Source organism: Stegostoma tigrinum, chromosome 30, assembly GCF_030684315.1.
Source record: "Stegostoma tigrinum isolate sSteTig4 chromosome 30, sSteTig4.hap1, whole genome shotgun sequence".
NCBI classification, from domain to species: Eukaryota; Metazoa; Chordata; class Chondrichthyes; order Orectolobiformes; family Stegostomatidae; genus Stegostoma; species Stegostoma tigrinum.
Window position 1 is genome coordinate 9,989,733 of NC_081383.1, and position 22,594 is coordinate 10,012,326.

At 41.3% G+C, this 22,594-nt stretch overlaps 1 protein-coding gene across 2 annotated transcripts in view; it reads right to left on the reverse strand.

Moving 5' to 3' along the window:
- Positions 1–22,594, reverse strand: part of LOC125465696 (ephrin-A5-like) — a 367,296-nt gene that overhangs the window by 33,153 nt on the left and 311,549 nt on the right. The window lies entirely within an intron of this gene.

The window sequence follows — 22,594 nt, forward strand, 5'->3', positions numbered from 1 at the left end:
GTGTCACTCATGAAGTGTTCAAAAATGTTTTAGAAGATCACAATGAGGAGCTACAGGCAATGAATTTCTTTCAAAAGGAAGCCCAATTCACTAAAATCCATGACTTTCCCATTACGGTATCCTCATTTATTTCAAAGAGGTGCATGATTTTCCTGTCGTACGCCTCACTTGATAGATCAATCTGAAATTTCTCAGTCTTCCAGTAAGAAAGTTTTTGCTAACACCTATTCAAAATTTACTTGATGCTAATTTCCATTTATGTCCTCAGGTCCTATTTTCTTGTTTTACCTTTGAAGTAATAATCTGGGTTTATCTTACCTATACTATTTAATATTTTATATAATTTGATGAGACGTTCAACTGAACATCTCCTTTCAGAATAATTGCTTTAATAATAGAACCATTGATATATCTGCCACTAAAGACTGGAGACGTAAGCATAATTGGTCATATTTATTAAATATTTAGTGTACTAAATTACCCATTTTATAATTCCTCTGGAATAGCTTCAAATAAAGGAACATTCTCCAATTTTCTCTTCTCCTGAAGGTCATGCTGTCGTTCCAAGATACAGGTAGTCCTTCTCCTCAATAGCTTGCAGGCCTGCTGTGAAGGGCATCATAGTCTGATCTTTAGTTGATCATTCACAAACACTTTCCCAGTAGGATCACTGGATGCTGAATAGGAATGGGAACTCCTGCAAACTCCTTGTCCTCACTGGCTTAAGGGATTGACAGCTGATTTTTTTTTGCGCCTTAAACTAATTTAACAATCAGGCAAAAGACAGGGTGAGAAATTGTGTTGAATAACACTTAGGGATGAGAGTGCTGTCACCATTTCTTGCTCATTTTAAGTGAAAACTGAAAATTCACACACTTTCCTGCAAAATCAAGTTCACCCGGTATGCCATTAGGAAAACACTTCCCTGGACTTCACCACAACTTCAGCCCTATTGTGCTGTGAATTCTGCAAGAGTTTCTGAAACATAAGGCTTAATTTCTGAGACAGTAAGAACCGCCAATGCTGGAGTCAGAGATAACACAGTGTGGAGCTGCAGGAACACAGCAGGCCAGGCAAAATCAGAGGAGCAGGAAAGCTGACATTTTGGATTGGGACCTTTCTTCAGAAATGGGGCAGGTTTCTGAAGAAGGGTCCCAACTCAAAACGTCAATTTTCCTGCTCCTCCGATGCTGCCTGGCCTGCTGTGTTCCTCCAGCCCCACACAGGCTTAATTCCTGGCCTGACTACAAGCTGCAATGGAAAGATTACTCACTGGAGCTCTGAAGATTACTGGCATGAATGATAAGGATTCCATACCCTTAAACTGAGTCCCCTATTTCTGGACTCCCTGGTCATCAGGAACATCCTTACTATGTTTACCCTGTCTAGCCCTGTTAGAATTTAATAGGTTTCTCTGAGATTTGACACATGGCCTACTACCTCATTCTTAACTCCAGAGAATATAGTCTGAGCCAATCCATATGCCATTCTTGTCACTACAGGAGTCAGTCTAGTATACAGTGGCCAAAATGTAATAAACCACCCAAAGGTAATTTGTACAAGAGTTGTTAAACATAATTTAATACACCTTCACATACTTAGATATAGGGAAAATGAAAGAGGTGACCATTAAGCTGTATTGTAAAGGAGGGCAGGACTGTGAAGTTTTAGGGAGGAAATGCAATATAGTTTAATTTGCAAATGCTCTCAGCAAAAGATGGCAATGGACAGCATTATCCTTCTGTCTATATAGTGTAGACAACATTGATGGTTTGAGAGAAGGAACAGAAGTGAAACTGATTGTATTTTTAGATTTAAGTGACAACAGGAGCCTGTATAAAGGTCATGAAACAGTGACCTTGGAATCGTTGAGACGAAACCTGACATGTTGCATTCATGGTTTCCACAGTGCCATCACATGTGGCTGAAAAGGGGTTAAAGCATTTTGAAATTCTAAAAGGAGTTTGCCCAAATGTCAATCTCTGACTAAACCGTGTGCACTGGACCTCAACAGTATTAAAAAAACGCAAAATGAACAAAAGCATGGCCAGGGTGTGCTCACCCAGTGAGACGAGATGAATTTCGTTTTTGTCTTCTTTGCTCCTTTGTAGTCAGCTGGGATGTCCGTAAAAGCAGGTCTGATAGACAAACTCTTTGTCCAGAGATAAGATTGTTGCTCTGTCTGGTTCGGGGGTATGGCAGTACAATGTAGCTAGATGAAGAATCAGGTTCATCTTACTGAAGGAGGTCGAGTGTCTTGAAAGTACATGGCCTTCAGAGGATGTTCAATGTGATCACACAATGGCAGTCCACATCCGGACTTGTTTCACTGTCACTCGCAGGCCCTCCTTTTGCTTTCGCTCCAATGTGATCATCAAGCTCACTTTGTTTCCTCTTCTGAGTGGAATGAGCAACCAGTGGGTCAAAGGTCATTGCTCTTTCAAAGATATAATGTCATTCTAAACTACAACTGTTCGAATTCTGTTTTACACAGGGGCTCCCAGTAGTTGTGTATGCATAGGAGTGAGTAGTTTGGTCAACGGTAGCATCCAAATTGTAAATTATGACTTTAAAATAAAGCAAGCTAATGCCTCCATTAGAATAGCTGGTCAACACATTTCAGAAGAGTTAGGCAAACATTTGTGTTCTAAAATTTGAAGAGTCCAATCTTAAAGCAATGTTTTCACAACACATAAGTAGTTACCCAAAGCTCTCTAGGATGATCTAAATATGTTTTCCATCCCTGTACTTTCAACGATATCACCTACTCCATTTTCAGTGAATTAGTGAGCAGTTCCACCAGCTGATCTCATGAAAATTGTGAGCACTCAGTCAAGAATGAATACTGGCAATGTTTAACCATGAAGGTGGGAACACAGGCATCATTGTTAAGCCCATCCTGATATCAAGATTTGCACATTTTTGAGCATTTATTGACCAGATGAGTATCAGGAGCAGGAGCCAGGGCTCAGCTTCCTCCCCCCACTGTAGGAACATGAATACTAGTTGAGGTAGCTCTCCTGCCGTGTTAGATAGAACTGAGATCAAACCAAAGTCCACAAGAGGCTATGACAATAACAGAGTCACTCATAAATCCAATACATATTCCAGGATAAACTTCTTTCAGCCAACAGTGGTGAGAACATGTATACATTTGGTTTGCTTAGGTTAAAGATGAAAATTCGCTTGCCTTCGAGAGATGACAGACAAAGTACACTGCAGTGATTCCAGGTGTAGGATTGTCCAAAGTGATGAGGTTGAGTAGATTAGGCCAATATTTTATTGACTTTTTTTTAATCATTCTCTGGTCAGCATTTACTTCTCACCTCCAAATTCCCAGAGAGCAGGCAGCCACATTGCTATGGGCCTGGAGTCACCTGTAGGTCAGATCAGATAAGGATGACAGATTCCTTCCCTGAAGGACATTAGTGAACTAGATGGGCTTATCCAGACAATTGACAATGGCTCCATGGCCATCATTAGATTCTTACTCCCAGACTTTTTTTGATTGAATTTAAATGTCACCATATGCCATGGCAGGATTTGAACAAGGGTCCCCACAACATTCCCTGGATCTCTGGATTAAGAGCCCAGCAATAATACCACCAGACCATCGCCTCTGCAGCAACTTCAGAAGAATGAAAGGTGGTGTCAAAGAGCCATACAAAATTCTCAAGGGGCCTTCATAGCATGTATCCTTGGAAGATGCTTCCCCAGCTGAATGAAGGGTAATAGTCTTTGATTAAGGGATCAACTATTTAGGACTTGTGTGGATGCAATTGGCCGAAGGGCATTTTTCTGCATTGTAGATATCTAACGCCCTTAGACTGAGGTAAGAAGAAATGTCTTCACTCAAAGAGTTGCTAATCTTTTGAACAGTCTACCCCAGAGAGCTGCGGATGTTCAATTTGTGGTTATAGTCAACATAGAGATTGATACAGGAGTGACTACTAAGAGGAAGAAGAGATATTGAGGTAGCAAGATAGGTTGCAGCTGATGAAGAAGATCAGGCAGGATTTTGCTGAATGGTGGAGCAGGCTTGAAGGGCTGAATGACCTACTTCTGCTCTTTTCTGTGTGACATTGTTGAGATCACTTTTGGAATACTGCATTCAATTCTGGTCTCCCTGCTATAGGGAAGATGTTGTTAAACTTGAAAGGGTGCAGAAGAAATTTACAAGGGTATTGCCAAGGTTGGAGGGTTTGAGCTAAAGCGAGAGACTGACTGGGCTGGGGCTCTTATCCCTGGACCATCGGAGGCTGAGGGGTGACCTTATAGAGGTTTATAAAATCATCACGGCATGGATAGTGTGAATAGTCAAGGTTTTTTCCCCAGGGTAGGAGAGTCCAAAACGAGACAGCATATATTTAAGGTGAGAGGGAAAGGATTTAAAAGGGACCTAAGGGGCAACTTTTTCATGCAGAGGGTGGTGAGTGTATGGAACGAACTGCCAGAGGAAGTGGTGGAGGCTGGTACAATTACAACATTTAAAAGGCAACTGGATGGGTGTGTGAATAGGAAGGGTTTAGAGAGGTATAAGCCAAATGCTGGAAAATGGGACTAGATTAATTTCGGATATCTGGTTGGCATGGACAAATTGGACTGAAGGGTCTGTTTCCGTGCTGTATGTTTTTATGACTATAAGAGCGACAGAAGGATTAGTATAGACACAGTCAAGACGAAGCCAGATAAGCACATGAGGGAAATAGGACCAGGATGAGATGTCAGGATTAGATGAAGGAAAGTAGGAAGAGGGTCACATGCATCATGACCATCAGTGCAGACTGGTGCAAACAATCCATTTTTGTGCTGTTCTGTGTAATTCTCAATCCTGTAGTTCACCATCAGGTTCAATGTTATTCATGTTGTCCTTTAATTCTGATTGATTCCCTCAAACACCGGATGCAAGTTGTATCAAAAATATTGGCGTAAACCAGATATTAATTAGCAATCAACAAAGATTCATAAAAAATTCACTTCTCCCGACAGCTGTTATTTCATTACAAAGCACAGGAACATGTGTCAATAAAACATTTAAATAGCATTATTACTGGTAATGAATATTTCATACCAGATTGTTGCATATTTTTAGTGTATTAAGTTCCAGATGAGCAAACTGTTTGCCCCTTCAATGCCTGGCAATTAACAGCTCCAATGATGTGGGCTTTCATTTTGTTCAGAGAGTATTTTTTTTCTCTCTAACATCACTGAAAATTGCAACATGATTCTTTATTTTCTCTTTCTTCCAGATGGGTGATGTTTGCACCAAGCAATCGACATCTCCCTATTTCAGGCAATCCTTGTGCCCACATCAAGCAAACATTTCCTGGTGGAGTATGGTAGGCTCAGAATCAAATTTCTTTTCACTTGCTCAATGTCCCTTGAAACAGCACTCATGTGACCTGCTTTCTTCTTCTCATTCCTGCAGTCCAGAGCTCTCCCTAAGTAATATTGTCATTGGCACCAAATTATATGGACAGTCTTGCGCTTCAGGTCTGTGTTCTTTCGGAGCTAGATTGCAATGAGATAAACTCAGTGAGCAGGCCCATTACAGCATCGTCTCAGTTTGAATCAGAATGCCACAGATCTCTCTCAGGAAGTGGGCACCACTGGCAGAACTGGCATCTATTGTCCAGCCCTGGCTGCTCGGAGAGAATGGGGATAGATTTTTCTCTTCAAATGATATGTGGGATTCTCAAAAAAAACATGGAACAATCCATTCGGAAGAGGGGTCACTGGGCCCCTGAAATGTTAACTCTGCTTTCTCTCCACGGATGCTGCCAGACCTACTGAGTTTTTTCTGAATTTGTGTGTGGAATTCTCAATCTACTTCATAGGCCACTTCGGGGAGCATTCAGAGCTATTGCCATCCATGTGGGATGAAAGCTGTAAAAGCCCAGAATGGGTCAAAGCAGATGGGATCAGCAACACACAAGAGCACTAGAGAATTTCTGTCTGCAGTAGCAATTGTGCAATAGCATTTCTGAAGCGCTTGACCACAAGTGGCCAATGATAAACAGGGCCTGATGAATTGTAAGTTGGCAGAGAATGTTTGCAGCAAGGGTTTTTAAACGTACTGGTGTGAAGGTCATGCTTAAGTGTATTACAATCCCCTGTCAACTGCAAGCCCTCTCTTTCGGTGTTCCTTTGTTCAGCTGTTAGCTATCTCACACTGGAGTCAGTGGGGGGAAGGGGTTGGTGTCTGAATCTCTTAGCAGAGTGTTTTTGCGTGGTTCTCATTCTAGGATGAGACTAATGGAATGCTACATTGTCTGATGTATCTCTTTCTTGGCTGGGATGTTAAACCAAGATTCTACTGCTTTGTTCTCAGGAATATTAAAGATCCTATAGCACTACTCAAAGAAGACAAGGGAACATTTTTCTCTCAACTAATAACAGTCAATAGACCATGTTTCAGCCTCGATCCAGGCATTGTTGCAACTGAATGCAAGAGCAGAGATGAGTGTAATATCTTTAGGCATCAGTAAAATGACACTGAATTGCTCATATTGTTGCAAAAATGCAAGTGGTTTGCAAATATCCTTTAGGGAATGCAACCATATACAAATACAAAATCCTACAATTCCCTCAGAGCACCACCACGGGAGGTTTTCTTGCACAAGGGTTGGAGGTTACAGGGGGAAAGTTCAGCATCACCTTCTCAGGGTCAGACAATAAATGCAAATTGCTGGAATCAGCCCAAAAAAAAAGTAGATCAATCAAAATAACCATTTTGTTCTGGATGTCGACATCACTGGTTAGGCCTTCACTTATTGCACATGAGAAGGTGGCAGTGAGCTGCTGCAATCCTTGGAATATAAAGACACCCACAATGCCATCAGGGAGGGAGTTTCAGGATTTTGATACAGTGACAGTAAAGGAGCGATAACATAGTTCCAACTCAGGGTGATGTGTAGCACCGAGAGGAACTTGCACAAGGAGATGTACACCATGTATCTGCTGCCCATGCCCTTCTAAATGGCAGAAGCTGTGGATTTAGAAAGTGCTCTTGAAGGGCCCGTAGTGAGTTACTGCAATGCATCTTTTAGATAGGACATAATGCTGCCAGTGTGTGTCGATGGTTGGGAGGGAATGAATGTTCAAGGTGTTGATTGAAGCGCCAATCATTTGGTTTGTTATGTTTCGGATGGTGTCTAGCTTCTTGAGTTTTGGTGAAGATACATTCATCCAGGAGATGGAGAATATTCCATCACACGCCCAAATAGTGCCTCATAGATACTAGACAGACTTTGGGGAGTCATGTAGCTACTCTCGGCAGTATTCCCAGCCACTGAGCTGTACGTGTAGCTGCAATATTTAAATGGCTAGTCCAGTTTAGTTTCTGATCAATGATAGGATGTTGATAATTGGGGATTCGACAATGTGAATGCCATTGAATATCATGGAGAGATGGTCATTGCCTGGTATTTGTGTAGGCCAAATTTTTCTTGTTGTTTCACCTCACTCATTGGTGTTGCTGATGCAGAATGGCTGTTAGCTTTTTCTGGAGCAACAGAACCTTTCAAAGTTATTTAATATTTGAAATTCATTGATACAGTGAACTGTAGAAAGACAATTGCAGATATTGTATAACCACTTATACTGATACCACAGAATGGGTAAGATTGAGGGGAGGCGATGGTCTAGTGGTACTATCACTGGACTGTTAATCGAGTGACCTAGATAAGGCTCTGGGGACCAGAGTGTGAACCCTGCCATGGCAGATGGTGGAATCTGAATTCAATAAAAATATTTGGAATTAAGAATCGAACGATTATCATGAATCGATTGTCAGAAAAACCCATCTGATTCACTAAGGCCTTTAAGGAAGGAAACTGCCATCTTTACCTGGTCTGGCCTACATGTGACTCCAGATCCACAGCAATGGGGCTGACTCTGAACTGCCCTCTGAGCAGGTAATGCAGGTCTAACCAGCAGTGCCCTCCTCCCGTGAATGAAAAACAATTAGGTAGTTTTCACATCTGTAGATCACATTAAATAACTAGGATTGGTTTTATGCAAATTATACTTTTGTTCTGCCTCCGCACAATTTAGTTGTATTTTACTTGAGAAGCATTCTTGAAGTATACAGGGGGCTAGTTGCTGTATTGAGTTCATAGACTCTCAGTTAAAACCACAAGTCTTGTCTCCAACCTGATGCAGTGATATCAATATCCACTGTAAGTCTTTAGCTGCGACTTACAAGTTTCAACTGCTCAACACATTGTTGGTTTTGATATTCGTCCATGAGTATTGGAAGTAGAGGGGAATGCAGAAAGTGACAAAAATAGATGTCATGTTGAGCTGAACATTTCTTGAACTACAGTGATGTCACATTTCAAAATCGAAAGTCACTCAATCCCAGGAGCCTGTTAAATAGCAAATGTTAGCAGCTGGTTTTGTTTACCTCTTGGTTTTCTGTGCAATTGTTTATGTGATCCTCCCAGACCCTGTGGTCACTGTGATGTTGCAACTCATCTTGAAAGAATTTTGGAATGAATAATGAGAAATTTCTGCTTAGTAGTTGTTAGTGAAGAGTCTCATTCATACACGTCAGCTATGCTGTTGTATGCAGACTTTCTCTTTTCATCATGTCAATATGTACAACAGCAACAACTATTTTCATTCATTTGGGAGATTTCATCCAGGAAAGCCCCCTAACAACTGACGATAACCGGCAATCTGTCCTGGTCCTCCCATGTAGGTGCAACAGTCAAGAAGGCACAACAATGCCTCTTCTTCCTCAGGAGGCCAAGGAAATTCAGTGGGTCCATAAGGACCATCACCAACTTTTACAGGTGAACCACAGACTGCACTCTACCTGGGTGCACCACAGCTTGATATGGCAACTGCTCTTCCCAGGACCGTAAGAAATCACACAAAGTTGTGAACACAGCCCAGGCCATCACGAAAGCCAATCTCCCAGGCATTGACTCCATCTACACTTCTTGTTGCTGGAGAAAAGCAGCCAACATTATCAAAGACCCCTCCCACCCCGGCTGTACTGTCATCCAACCTCTTCCGTCAGGCAGATGATTCAGAAGGTCAAACACACATATCAACTGGTTCAAAAACAGCTTCTTCCCTGCTGTTACCACACTGCTGAATGGACCCTTCTAATTTCAAATCTAATGTTGATCTTTCTTTTGCGCAACCTCCTTTACAGCCATAGCCTTGTATACCTCCCTCTGTCTAAATACCCTATGATATGTGTGTCCTTGTATGTTATGATCTGCATATACTACTCACAAAGCAAAATCTTTCACTGTAGTTAGGTACATGTGACAACAATAAATCAAATAAAATCAAAATTCACGGAGCTGAGTAGAGAAGAAATTACTGAAGGATGTGAGAGAGGCAGCAAAGTGGAGAGGATAGGAAGAATAGGTTACACTGTGGGCATAGGTTTTGTGAGCACTCTGTTCCTAAAGGTGGCAGATTTGGGGCTGGAAGGGAGAGGGAGAAGTAGAGTGGGAGTTCAGTCATAGAGTCATAGAGTCCTAAAGCATGGAGACAGGCCGTTTGGCCCAAACTGGTCCATGCCGAACAAAATATCCATTCAGTCTAACCCCATTTCCCTGCACTCGGCCCATATCCTTATAAGCCTTTCCGATCCATGTATTCATCCAAACGCCTTTTAAATATTGTTAATGTACCCACCTCAACCACTTCTGCTGACAGCTCATTCTATGTGCGTACCACCCTCTGTGCCCCTCAGGTTCCCATGTATTCTTTCACATCTTACCTGAAACTGATGTTCTTTAGTCCTCGATTCCCCAACCTTGGGACAAAGTCTGCGTGTATTCACCCTACTTTTCTTTTTCTTAGTGGCTCTTCTTGAATAAAGGCACGACATTCACTACCCTCCAGTCTTCTGGGGCCTCACTCATGGCTAACAATGACACAAATATATCAGCCAGGGCCCCTGCAATGTATTCTCTAGTTTCTTGCAGGGTTCTTTGATATATGCGGTCAAGGCCGGGAGATTTATCTACCTTCATACATTCTAACAAGTCTAACACCTCTGTTACTGTGATATGGACTGTCCCCAAGATATTGCCACTAACTTCCCCAAGTTCCAATGTCTTCATGTCTTTCTCAATGATACGCATGGAGAAATATGCATTGACAACATCACAGGATGTTCTCCCGCAGGAGATGGTCCACACATACATGTCCACTTTAGTTCTTGAGGGTTCCTGTTCTCTCCCTAGTTATTCTTGTTCCTTTAATATACTTAAAGAAATTCTTTGGATTCACCCTACCATTCTCAGAGAGCTAATGCATTGTTAATGAGTGCGGAGGGTTACAAGTTAGTATATGGGGCTGCAGGAGATCACTGGGTGGGAGTGAAGGGCAGGAAATGATAGACAGGGATTTGAAGTAAAGTATGGTTATAAGAAACAAGTGAAGGTTGTGGAAGACAAGAGAGATGGATTGGTTTGGAACGGTCTCTGTAATTAAACCTCTCCCTCTTTGTTTTGGAGAGGGTCTCTAAAACCTCTCTCTTTGGCCAAGCTTTTGGGCTCTTGTTCAAGTGTTTCCTCATGTGGCTCTGTGTCAGACTTGGTTGGATGATCCTCGATTAAAAGCACTACGTAAATGCACGCTTCCATAGTTATGGATAGGATGTTAAATGGAGAAAACAGTGAAAGTCACTTGAAAGTTGTGGTAGGAACTGAGGCCTGGAGATCACAAAGAAAAAAATCCATTCATTATAAATGGATTGTCACACGCAAAGCAATCTTGCTCCCTGTGGCTAATGGCTTCCATTATCTTCCTCACTGTCTTCATCATCCCTTATACTGGCATCACCAACACTCTCTGACTCATAGATTCTGCCAAATCAGAGCATGTTCCCAACAGGTTCGACTTGCAAACTCAATGATTAAAATTCAATTTGAATATTGCTTTGTCAATTAATTATTCTCATGATAATAATTAGCTCCGTGTTTTGAGTGAGAAGAGGGGATAGTCAGCTTATTTAAGCACAGAGTAGCAAGGCAATGGTTTTCATCAGCCCAGCGGCCCCCTCTCCCATCATAAGGTATATTGGAACCTCACAACCATTAGCAGATAGGTTGTGATGTAGCTATTGAATTGTAGCAGTACAGCTTGTATGACCAATGCAGGCTATTACTTTGTATTAACATTCATTTTCTCAGAAAACAGGATTACAAAGGCTCACTAACCTATCTGCTAATAGTTTGCACATGATCATTCTGACTGTAAATGAATCAAGGCAGTATGTCATATTAATCTTGGCACAAAGTTATTTGCACAGTTCAAGTCAAATTGCTTCTAGTTCTAGAAATCTGCATTCACTTAATGTCTGTTTAGTGACAGGGAAATCACTTTGCCAGCATGTTGTGAGCACATTGGAAACATGATATTCACGGTAGTGCAGACTATCACATTGGGCATTGATGAGCATGAAAATTTCAAGCTACCTCCAGCGTATAAATGGCCCTGCTCTTTTTTGTCTGAACAGACATTAGTGCCTGATTGCCAAGTCTGTGGGTGCATTGGCTAGCAAAGATTTGATCTCCAGAAAGATTTGGACTTTGTCGTCTGCCTGGGACAGAAATGAGAATCAGGCAGCAATGAGTACCCTTAACAGGCCCCGTGATTAAGATGAGGAAGGGACTCGACTTTCTTCAGACAGTCAGACAGCATTAAAGTTAAGTGGGCGATAAATGTGTTTCCATGGTGAAAACCAACCAGAGTTTCTGCTTTCATTAATTTAATAAATATTTGCGAGTTTAAGAGGGAAGGTTCTGTGACCATTTTTATTAGTGCACAATGTTCAGAGAAAATAACCTGGCGATTCATAAATCCCAAGGAAGAAACAAGAGTTAGCAAAGTGATAACTGGGGGTTTATAACGCAAAAAGATGTACATCAAGACTAATTACTCCATGTAGACATTTTCACGAAGTAACGCTACATTAGTACTTTAAACATTCTTTATTCCATCTTGTTCATCCAGTCTAAAACATACAATACCACACTGATTATTTGGCAACTTTAAAGCAATTCATTTTAATGCAACAAAGCACTATTAGACATAATTGACTGTCGACATTTCTGTCTACTAATTGACTATTGGGCCAGTGATCCAGGCCAAACTGTTGACTCCTTGTAAAACTTGATATGTGTATTGCTTCAGAATTAATGCAGGGCCATTGCACGCCAAGCTCAATTGACTGTATTGAAGCTGAGTGATTGTCTGAATTGTGCTGGGTAAGTTGTAATTCATTATCAGGGATGATTACTTTCAATACGTAAGTAATCATTGTCATGTTTTCAATTGTCACACCTTAACCCTTTGATGACAAAGTCCAAATCTTTCTGGAGATCAAATCTTTGCTAGCCAATGCACCCACAGACTTGGCAATCAGGCACTAATGTCTGTTCAGACAAAAAAGAGCAGGGCCATTTATACGCTGGAGGTAGCTTGAAATTTTCATGCTCATCAATGCCCAATGTGATATAGTCTGCACTACCGTTAAGCATCACTGGCAAACTGTCTGCTCAATTTGGTAATTAGCCATGAGGTTCATTCCCTGGTCTGTGCTGCTTTGTATATTTTGATTGCATTGACAAGCACAGCCACAATTTGCCTCTGTATCCCAAGGCTAAAGATGGAGAAAAAAATTCAGATTGCATATGTATATGTGCACATGTAGGTATGCGCATTTGCTTCTATCCATTTGTATATACATACGTAAGTTTTCATACATGTGTGTGCATGCTCAAATGTATTTGTACAGATGTAAATACAAGGTGCAGATATTTTCTAATGAACTTGCTCAGAGGTGCTATTACATATCTTTGAAGCAGGTGTGACTTGGGTCTGGGCTCCTGCTTTAGAGTAGGGATACTACCACTGTGCCACAACAATCCAATGCATGGAATATAAACTAAGCACCCAATATGATGCTCCCCATTGATAAACTTGTTTGACAAACTATTAGCAAAGCTCCAGATAAAGGGTGTTCATTCCCAGGAGGCACTGAAGAATGGCCTGCACTCAGACCCTTTCGCCTTGGGCGAGAGGGAGTAAGAAAAGTCAGACTTCATATTAAGAACAAAATAACTTCAGTTTTGCTGCATTATTCATTAAAATACTTAATTCAGTTCCTTGATTTTTAATGGTGGTTTTCAAGCAGTTGTGTGTGCTAAATGTAAAGAAAATACTTTTTTCTTCACAGGACCAAGTTTGAGAGTTTGTTCCTCTCTTTATTGATGTCAGGATTTATATGCAAAGTAGTTGTTGAATCAGGTCTCACTCAGCAGTCCTTACAGAGGGAAACTAAAGAGGAGATCAGAACAGTACTCTGGATAATTAAATTCCGAGAGTATAGAATGCCGACTTGTAAAGAAGCATTTCATCTTTAAGATGTTAATAAAGGAAAATTGGATTGGTTGAGGTTCTGACTCACTCAGTCACTATCTCTTATCCCACATTTTCATTTATCTTCAGCTTCCTCACTGAGCCACTTTGCCCAATAAAAAAACACAAGCTCAGTTCTTGGCAAACTATCTCACTTTTTTTCCTCAGATTCATCGCATTTAAAGATTAAATGTCCTTCCAACAGGAAAAATGTTGATTCTCAGAGAACAGCCATTGATGTGAATATTCTTATACATGCAGCAAACAATGGCTAAAACCAAATGGGACAGGCAATTTGCACATGAATCACACGTCAATAACAGAGGCAGCAGACATCAACATACAAACTCTTCACGGAAGGAAAACACTTGCTTCAGAATAATTTTAATTTGTGATAGAGTGAGAAACGACAAATCTAATGTTTTAATAAGTTGTAAAGTGTCACCCTGTTTGACTTTTACAATGCCTTAGAGTCTCTTCGGAATTCATTAAAATTTTGCAGACAAAGCAGATTTTGGAGTTTTGTTTAGAAGAAATGAGATGCGGATTTTCATAAATTACAAACCTGGAGAAATTGTTCAACTTTTATTTAATAAACTTTTTTTTAATCTGATCTGCAGGAGTAAGTCAGAAACCCTTTCCACCAAAGTTTAACAGGCCAGATCCCACTTCAATGTGGAGGGCTAAATTCAGTCACTTCAAGCAAGAATTGGAGCCAATTGGCAGGAAGAAATGTAACGGAGCAATGCTAGCCTTAAAGTGGAAGGGATTCTAGTACAGACCAGTACAATCCCACAGCAAAAAAAGAATGGACAGTCAGGGCCTGAGCTCCTTGGATAATGCAAGAGTTTGACAAAAGGATGAAGGAGAAAGAGGGGCAACAGGTGTCAGTTTGAAAAGTCAAGTAGGAATCACACTGATTATAATGAGTTCGGAGGATAATGAAAAAAGAAAATAATGGGGGCAAGAAAGATTAGCTGCTCACATAAAAGAATCCACTGATAGTATGTAAACAGTAGTTGTGAGGAAGGGTAGGGCCAATTGGGAATCTACTGTAGGTAGTTGGCACAACAGAGCACCTTGACGGCTATTTCAAAGGATATTTAAGGCTCAATAACATTGCTACAGGCCTGGAGCCAGAGGTAGGCCAGACCAGTTGAGGATCTCAGTTCTCATCCCCAAAGGACATTAATGAACAATATGGGGCTTTTCTGGCAATTTGGCTGTTTCATGGTCAACAAGACTGTGAATAGTTTTTTCACTGATTTAAGATTTATTAATTAATTGAATTCAACACTCACTCCCTTCAAAACTGATGCTCATCAGCAGCAGTGTGTCCCAATGACAAGATTCATTGCAGAAACTCGCCAAAGCACCTCTTGACAGCACCTTCCAAACCTATGACCTCTACCACCAATGGCAGATACATGGGAACACCATCATCAGCAAATTCCCCTCTGAATCACTCACTGTACCCTACTCTTTCATTGTTGCTAAGTCAAAGTTCTGGAACCTACTTCCTAACAGTATTGTGGATGTCCTACCCCCACATGATGGTAATAGTTTAAGAAGGCAGCTCACCACCACCTTCTCAAGGGCAATTAGAATGGGGGATAACTGCTGGACTCGACAATACAGCCCACTTCTCATGAATGAACAAGGAAAATAACAATCTCAGCTGATGTAGTGGGATTTGAATCCATGACTGCAGAACATTAGTCTAGAACGCTAATATACTGATCCAATAATACTACCACAACACTACCATGCGCAAAGATAATAGACAATAGGTGCAGGAGTAGGCCATTTGGCCTTTCGAGCCAGCACCACCATTCATTATGATCATGGCTGATCATCCACAATCAGTATCTTGTTCCTGCCTTATCCTCATAACCCTTGATTCCACAATCTTTAAGAGATCTATCCATCTCTTTCATGAAAGTATCCAAAGACTTAGCCTCCACTGCCTTCTGGGGCAGAGCATTCCACATATGAAAGATGAAGCATAGATTTTTAAAAATGATAAATTCAGCAAGAGTTTTATCAAGGAAGAGGACTTGGGAAATGAGGAGATTGTTAGGAAACGTGGTGAGATAAAAAAAAAGGTAGGGGAGGTACTTGGCAGACTGAGAGTCCTGAAAATGACCTTGTCTGGAAGAGTGTGGCATCCTAGGTTGCTGATGGATGTCTAATTGTGTCTTCTCACTTGTCCTCACTTTGCCTTTGGATTTTCACCAAATTCGTCCACTCATATCAGGAAAACAACGCAGCAGTCTTCCTGCACCATCTACAGGAAGGTTGACAAGGGTCTCTCTTGCCATTAGTGCCTGCCACCACAAATATTAGAAAGATGTATCGGTCCTTCGATCCTCCTCCCCCATTTAATATTGTCATGACTGATCATCCAACTGATTTCCCACTTTCTTCCCATAGCCTTTGATCCCCTCGACCACTTGGCGGCATTAGGGATGCAGCTACCACAGCCAAAAGATGTGGGATATGAACCAGAAGCTATCAGTTCAGAGATGGAGATGCTCCCATTGTTCCATGGGACTGCCAAGGGAAATAAAGGTAGAAATCGTGGGACTGTATTCAATCTTCAAATCCTCCTTTAGGAGAGGTGGTACTGCGAAAGGAGTGAGAGGATTGCAAAAGTTATAACCCTGTTTTTTAAACGAACACTAAACTTGGCAATTACTTGGTGGTCAGTTGAATGCAGACATTTTCAGAAGCTACACCCTAGCAGAACATTAGCAGCCATGGAAAGGTATGGACTAATAATGGAGATGTTAAATCTGAATTATGTTTGGCCAAAATGATATTCATTTTTGTATAAGTAATAGTAAGGATGAATTACGAGCAGAGCAGCTAATGTTGTGGCTGTCGAAAGGCATTTAATGAGGTACCATATTTAGATTTATTCACAAAATGAGCAAAATTGAAACCCAAGGGATAAAAGGAACGACAACAATTTGGATACAATTGGCTAAGAGACAGAAAACAGATTGCTGTGTCACTTAACAACATTATGGTTTTAAACTGTTTGCTTTCTAACACCCAGAAAATCTGATTTAAAGGAATGTAGCAAGCTTAAGGTATTCAACTGGATAATGACAACTGTCCTCGATTGATGGATATCAATTGCGAATATGCAGAACTCTGAGGAAAGGTTAATAGAATGGAGCAAACTGATCACATGTTCAAATGTATGGCTCTGGTACAATGGGCCAAATAGTCTCCTTCAATGATAACAGAGCCATAACCTCTACAATTGGGAGGTATAACAAATCCTCAGTGGAAATCTACTTACCCGATTATTTTCCACTATCTTACTAACAAGAACATCTTCTGCAAGAAAATGTAAATTAAAACACTTTGGACCATTACTTCAACAACTCAATCCTCATTCAGGCATAACTGGATAGGCAAGAGGTCTGTTCATCTTCCTACCTTCACTTGAATATAAAATGGTGATTTATTAATCAATGGCATTCGGATAGTTCAGTTCAAACAGAATTACTTTTTTCGCTGAATGCCATGTGGGAAAAGAGTTTTGGAATATTTTCTATTTATGCCAGCCATTCTACAGGACAGTACATTCCTGAGGCAGGTTAGTGGAGGGGGTTAGCTGCACTGTGGGGACGTGGAGCCAGTAATGGTGAAAGTGTTGTGATTCGATGTACATGTACCTTAAAAGGGCATATCTAAAATTGCTGTCAATCACCATCACTGAGTCAAGATGTGATGCAGTTACTCTTACACTCCATACTCAATATATAGCAGTCTCGTGGTTAACAGTGCACATAAACAGTCTGATCTTCCAGTAGTTGTTTTACCAGTTGTTTGTAGCAAGAGTGGTACATTGATATGATTAGAAGAATTTAACAAGGATAGATTGGTGTAGTCTAGTGAGAAAGTCGACAGCTCAGTTCAGGATTCTTCTCCTAACCTATAATAATATACCATTCTCATCTGTTTTTTCTGTGAGTTTCTTTTCCACAGGTAATCAGTATTCCATACCAATTTTTCATTTATATGTGGCTGAGTAGTGAAGGATTAGTCCAAAATCAGGAAATTGGGATTGTGAAAGGGATTGGAATTTGGTGAGCAGGATGAGGAGCTAGGACTTCCTGGCCTAGAAGTCACCTCGGAAGAATTTCACATGAAGGCAACCAGCCTTTAAACAGAAGCAAAACTCACAGGAACCGACTTGTGTCAATGCAGATTGGGCCCTGAGGCTGGATCTGAAAACCAGGGCAGCCACTCTTGGGCTATTTGTGGAACCCGTAGCTGTATTCTGGGCCTGTCCTGCAACTGATGAGATGCCATCAGAGCTCCGATGAAAAGCCACTTTCAAGAGCTTCTGGAAGGCTGACAGTTCTCAGCAGTGCCACCAACAGCCGGGAGTGCACAGCAGTGAATGCCTCACTCGTAACTAAATGACTGGGACCTCTATAGTTAATTTAGTTATTATCGCAACAGCTACAAAGTTTTCCAGAATTAGAATTTTTTTAGAATTTAGAATTTGGTTTTATTGTCACATGTACTCAAGCACAGGGATACAAAAGTACAGTGAAAGGTGTCCAAAAGCGCCATTCATCAGCACCATCTTAGGTGCCAAGGTGACAAAATCTGAGGTAAATCTTTTATGAATCACTATATTTAAGGGAGGGACTAGATTAAATGAACACTGATATAGAACTAGCAGTGTTACAAGGCTAAAATTTCAATTACTTGTCTGCATTGTAGGGGGAACCATTTAAGTTAGAACATTTGCTATAAATAGAACATATCCAATCTTGGAGATGAAGAGTGCAGATTATTTGAAAAAACCTTTTCAAATTTTGGTTCAGCTATAAATTACTTAGAAGCTGAAAGAAAAAGAAGGGACTTAGAGTGACCTTTTCTTTAGTGTGATCTTCCTGGCATTAAGAGGGGACAGTTTTAAGCAGTTAACATTCTCCAACGGCATATTTTAGTTCCAATTAAGATCACAGACATGATGGGGAAAGAAAGAGAGGTTTGTTATAAGCTTGAGGGTGTCTCACCTTTCTGATTTACCTGACCTTCCAGTTTAACCGAGTGGTTGACATTTTGCCTGTGAATCAGGGCTAATTCACTTCCTTGTGACCTTCTAATCGACACAAAAAAGTTATGGCTGTACTGCAAAAACACCACAGTGAGTACAGCATCAGGGACACTTAAGCAGTATCCATCTGGGTGGACATCTGCTGTGCACTGGTGCCAATGCAATCCATGAGAGGGGCAAGTTTATGAACAAATATGACCCTGGCATTTGCAAAGATTTGAAAACCCACCAGGAAAGCTCATAAAAGCACATCAGTCTTCTGGGGACATAGCAGCTGTTCTTCATGCAGCTGGCATCACCTGTAATCCAGGTTGGTGGGACTGAGGGATGCCTGCGACTATAAAAAGTACAACAACACTGTCATTGACCCACTGAATTTGCCAGGTTCACTCTCCCTCAAAGATGAGGGGGTCAGCCGTTCAATGAGGTGACCAATTTTCTATCAAAGTGGAGGATGTGGAATTATCTGAGTTTTGCATAAATGTCATAGAATGCATCACATGGATCTGTTGACTTCCAGCATTTTCCTATTTCCATTGCAAGAGTGCTCTGCCCAGAGGCAGGTCCATGATTCTTTGTTGTAGAGCCGTCGTCCTGAGCTCTTTTCTTGGCCATTTTCACACTGGGGTGGGGGGGGGGGTCTCCCATTTCCTTCCACTCCCAGAGGTTGTAGAAAATATAGAAATTCCGAGGAGGAGCAGGCTATTTCAGCCCTTCAAGCCTGCTCTGCGACTTAAATCATCCAACTCAGTCCCCGTTCCCACTTTCTCCCTATATTCTTTTATCCCTATAGTCTTAAGAACTATATCTAACTCCTTTTTGAAAGCATTCAATGTTTGACCTTGACTGCATTCTGTGGCAGAGTATTCCACAGGCTCACCACTCTCTGGGTGAAGAAGTTTCTCCTCATCTCAGTCCTAAATAGCTCACCTACCCTGTACCCTCGAATTGTGACTTGTGGGTCAGGGCGGGGGAGGCAGATACCATGTCTGTGTGGGCCAGAAGAGAATTGAAGCTGCATTGTTGGCGATGTTCTGGACCATGCCCATGTCACTGGCCCCCAGTCTGTGGAAAAGGATAACCTGCCATGTAACTTTAAGTTAAATGTCACTGAGTTTGAAAGAAAGTGGACACGGACTGGAATTAGTGATCATTTTGAGAATTATTGCAGGAAATGTTTCTCTCTAACAGAACGACCAATATTTAAATGAACATGGAGTAAGAGAATCAAACATCCAGCCAGCATTTAGGGGAAATCTTTAGGGTGTTGTAAGACTGATAATCCAATTTCCCTTCACATCTGCACTATTTTGCCACTCAGCGAGGCAGGTAAAAAAAATACAACTAGATAAATATTGATTTTGCTTTTGGGCTCTTTCTGTACAAATAAGTAGCTGCTGTATTTCTCTACATAATTGCAATTAATTGTGGTGCATTTTGAAATGCTTTACAACCAAAAAAAGCTCCACATAAACACAAGTGTTTTGCAAATTCTGTCTCCAAGGCTGTTACTTGACATGAAAAAAAATTGAAATGAATTGCAGGACACCAGCCTTTGCAGGAAATTTATTGCTGAAAACATGTTAAATAAAGGCTACTCCAACTGAAGATATAGGAAGCCTGATTTCCTTTTTAAAAGGACAGTCAGCAAGCCTGGCTCATTTTCCAATCTGTTCTCTATTCAGGCTCCTTCAATAAACTCCCACAAGAGGAGTGTATATATATCTTGTTCTTAACAATGTCAGAAGACAAGGAACACAATAAATCACATGTTATTTATGAGAAGCACTCATTGTAACACTAACAGACAGCTAGTCAGAAAGCCGCTTAAAGTAAACAGAGGAAAACTTATCATCAGCACACTGTGGGGTCGGGGATCATGTTCCTCACCTGGGGCCTTACAGCAGGGATATTTAAACTATCGTTATCATCTACACCCTATTGTGGGATTGTATTTCAAACAGTCAGAGAAGAAGGCATAACGGGCTGTCTTTATTAAAGAGAAGACAGGTTCAGCCAGAGATAAATCTAACCCTATCAGCACGAGAGGATTTTGTTTTCATGATCCTTCTCCGCAGCTGGTGATTTCCTAATATGGCTTTCCCAGCTCTCAGGAATTGATAATGAGCTCAGTGCAGTTCAATATCCCTGGTGACATTCAACAATGACAAGCTCATAAAGTTTCTCATTGCTAGCCCCTTCCCTCTGTTGACCTCTAGACAAGCAGTTCTAGCATGACTACAGCCCTGGCCTTTACCCAACAATGTGGAAAATTCTCCAGTTATGTCTTGTCCCCAAAAAGCAGGATAAATCTACTCCGGTCAATCACTATGCCAGGAGTCTACTCTCCATTAGCAGGGGCATTTTCACTGACAATGCTATCAAGCAGCACTAACTCAGCAATAGCTTGGTCACTGATGCTCAATTTGGGCTCTACCTAGGGCCTCGGTACTCCTGATCCTATTACAGTCTTCAGTCCAAACATGGCTAAAAGGCGCTGCATTTCGGAGGTGAGCTGACTCAACTGCTTTTGATGTCAAGGCTGCTTTTGACTTGCTGTGGCTTCAAGGAGCCCGAGCAAAATTGATGTCAAGTAGAATCGGGGGCAAAACTCTTTACTGGTTGGCGTCATACCTCGCAAGAAGGGGTGGTGGTCAGCAGAGACCAATGGTCTCAACTCCAGGACATCACTGTAGGAGGATGGTGTCCCTTCAAACCACTGTCAATGACTTTAGTCAATGATCTTCCCTCCAACATAAAGGTGGAGGTGGGATATTTATTGATGATTGCACTGTGTTCAACTCCATTCCTAAGGACTCAGAAACTCAAGCACCTCTGCATGCAGTGAGATCTGGATAGCATTCAGGCTCGGACTATTAATTAGTGTGTAAGCCTCATGCCAAACAAGTGCCAGGCAATGACTATTTCCAACATGAGAGGGTCTATCTGTCCATGATGGTCAATGGTATCACCATTGCTGAATCCATTGGCCAGAAATCTAACCAGACCAGCCATTTAAATAATGTGGCTGACAGAGCTGATTAGAAGCTGGGAATCATTACTCAGCAAACAACTCAAGTCCTGACATCCCACAGCCTGTCCACCACCTACAAAGTACACATCAGTAACACAATGGATAATTTCTGCTTGTCTAGGTGAGTCCTATTCTAACAACACTCAGGAAACTTGCCATCATTGGGAAAAAGCAATATGCTTGATCAGCACTCTATTTTCTACCTTTAACATTCACGCCCTTTATCGCTGATGCACAGGGCCTGTCGTTTGCAACATTTACATGATAACATACAACATCTCACCAAGGCTCCTCTAACAGCAATGTTCAAATCCATAACTTCCGTCACCTGGAAGGACAAAAACAGCAAATGCAAGGGCAACATCAGCAGCCACAAGTTCCAGTCCACGTCATAGATCATCCTGACTTGGAAATATATTGGCATTCCTCCATCGTTGCTGGGCCAAAATCTAAAACTAACACAAGCTGTCCCTAAACCAGATTGACTGCAGTGATTCAAGAAAGTGCTTCGCCGCCACCTGCTGAAGAGCGATTAGGAATGGGCAATAAATGCTGGACTTACCGGCAATCCTGACATCTCATAAACAGGCAAAAAAAGCATTCATCCATGGCAAAGTTCTTTGGTTAAAATTGCCCTAATTAATACTTTCTCACTTCTTTTCCAACATTCCTCAGAACATGGAAGTTTCCTCTCTGCCTTTGTCTTTCACATTTTAGACCGGAAGACATAGGAGCAGGAGAAAGCTATTCAGCCCATCAAGTCTGATCTGCTAGTTTTCTAGCCTTCAGCTTCCAAGTCTTTGATTTCTGGAATTTCTTCCCTAAATCTCCTCACTTCTGTACCTCGCTTAGATAAAGCTTTTGATCACCTGTCCTAACAGATCATTGTGTTACTCGGTGTCACATCCTTTCTGTTAATGTTCCTACGAAGTGCCCTTGGATATCAAGCTATATAAAAATGCAAGTTGTCATTCATAAATTGTTATTTATCTTCTCAGTAATGATGGAAAGATATTAGTTGCTTTGTCGATGGAGCTGACTCACTTTAGGATTCCAGCCCCATGGGTATTGAGCAC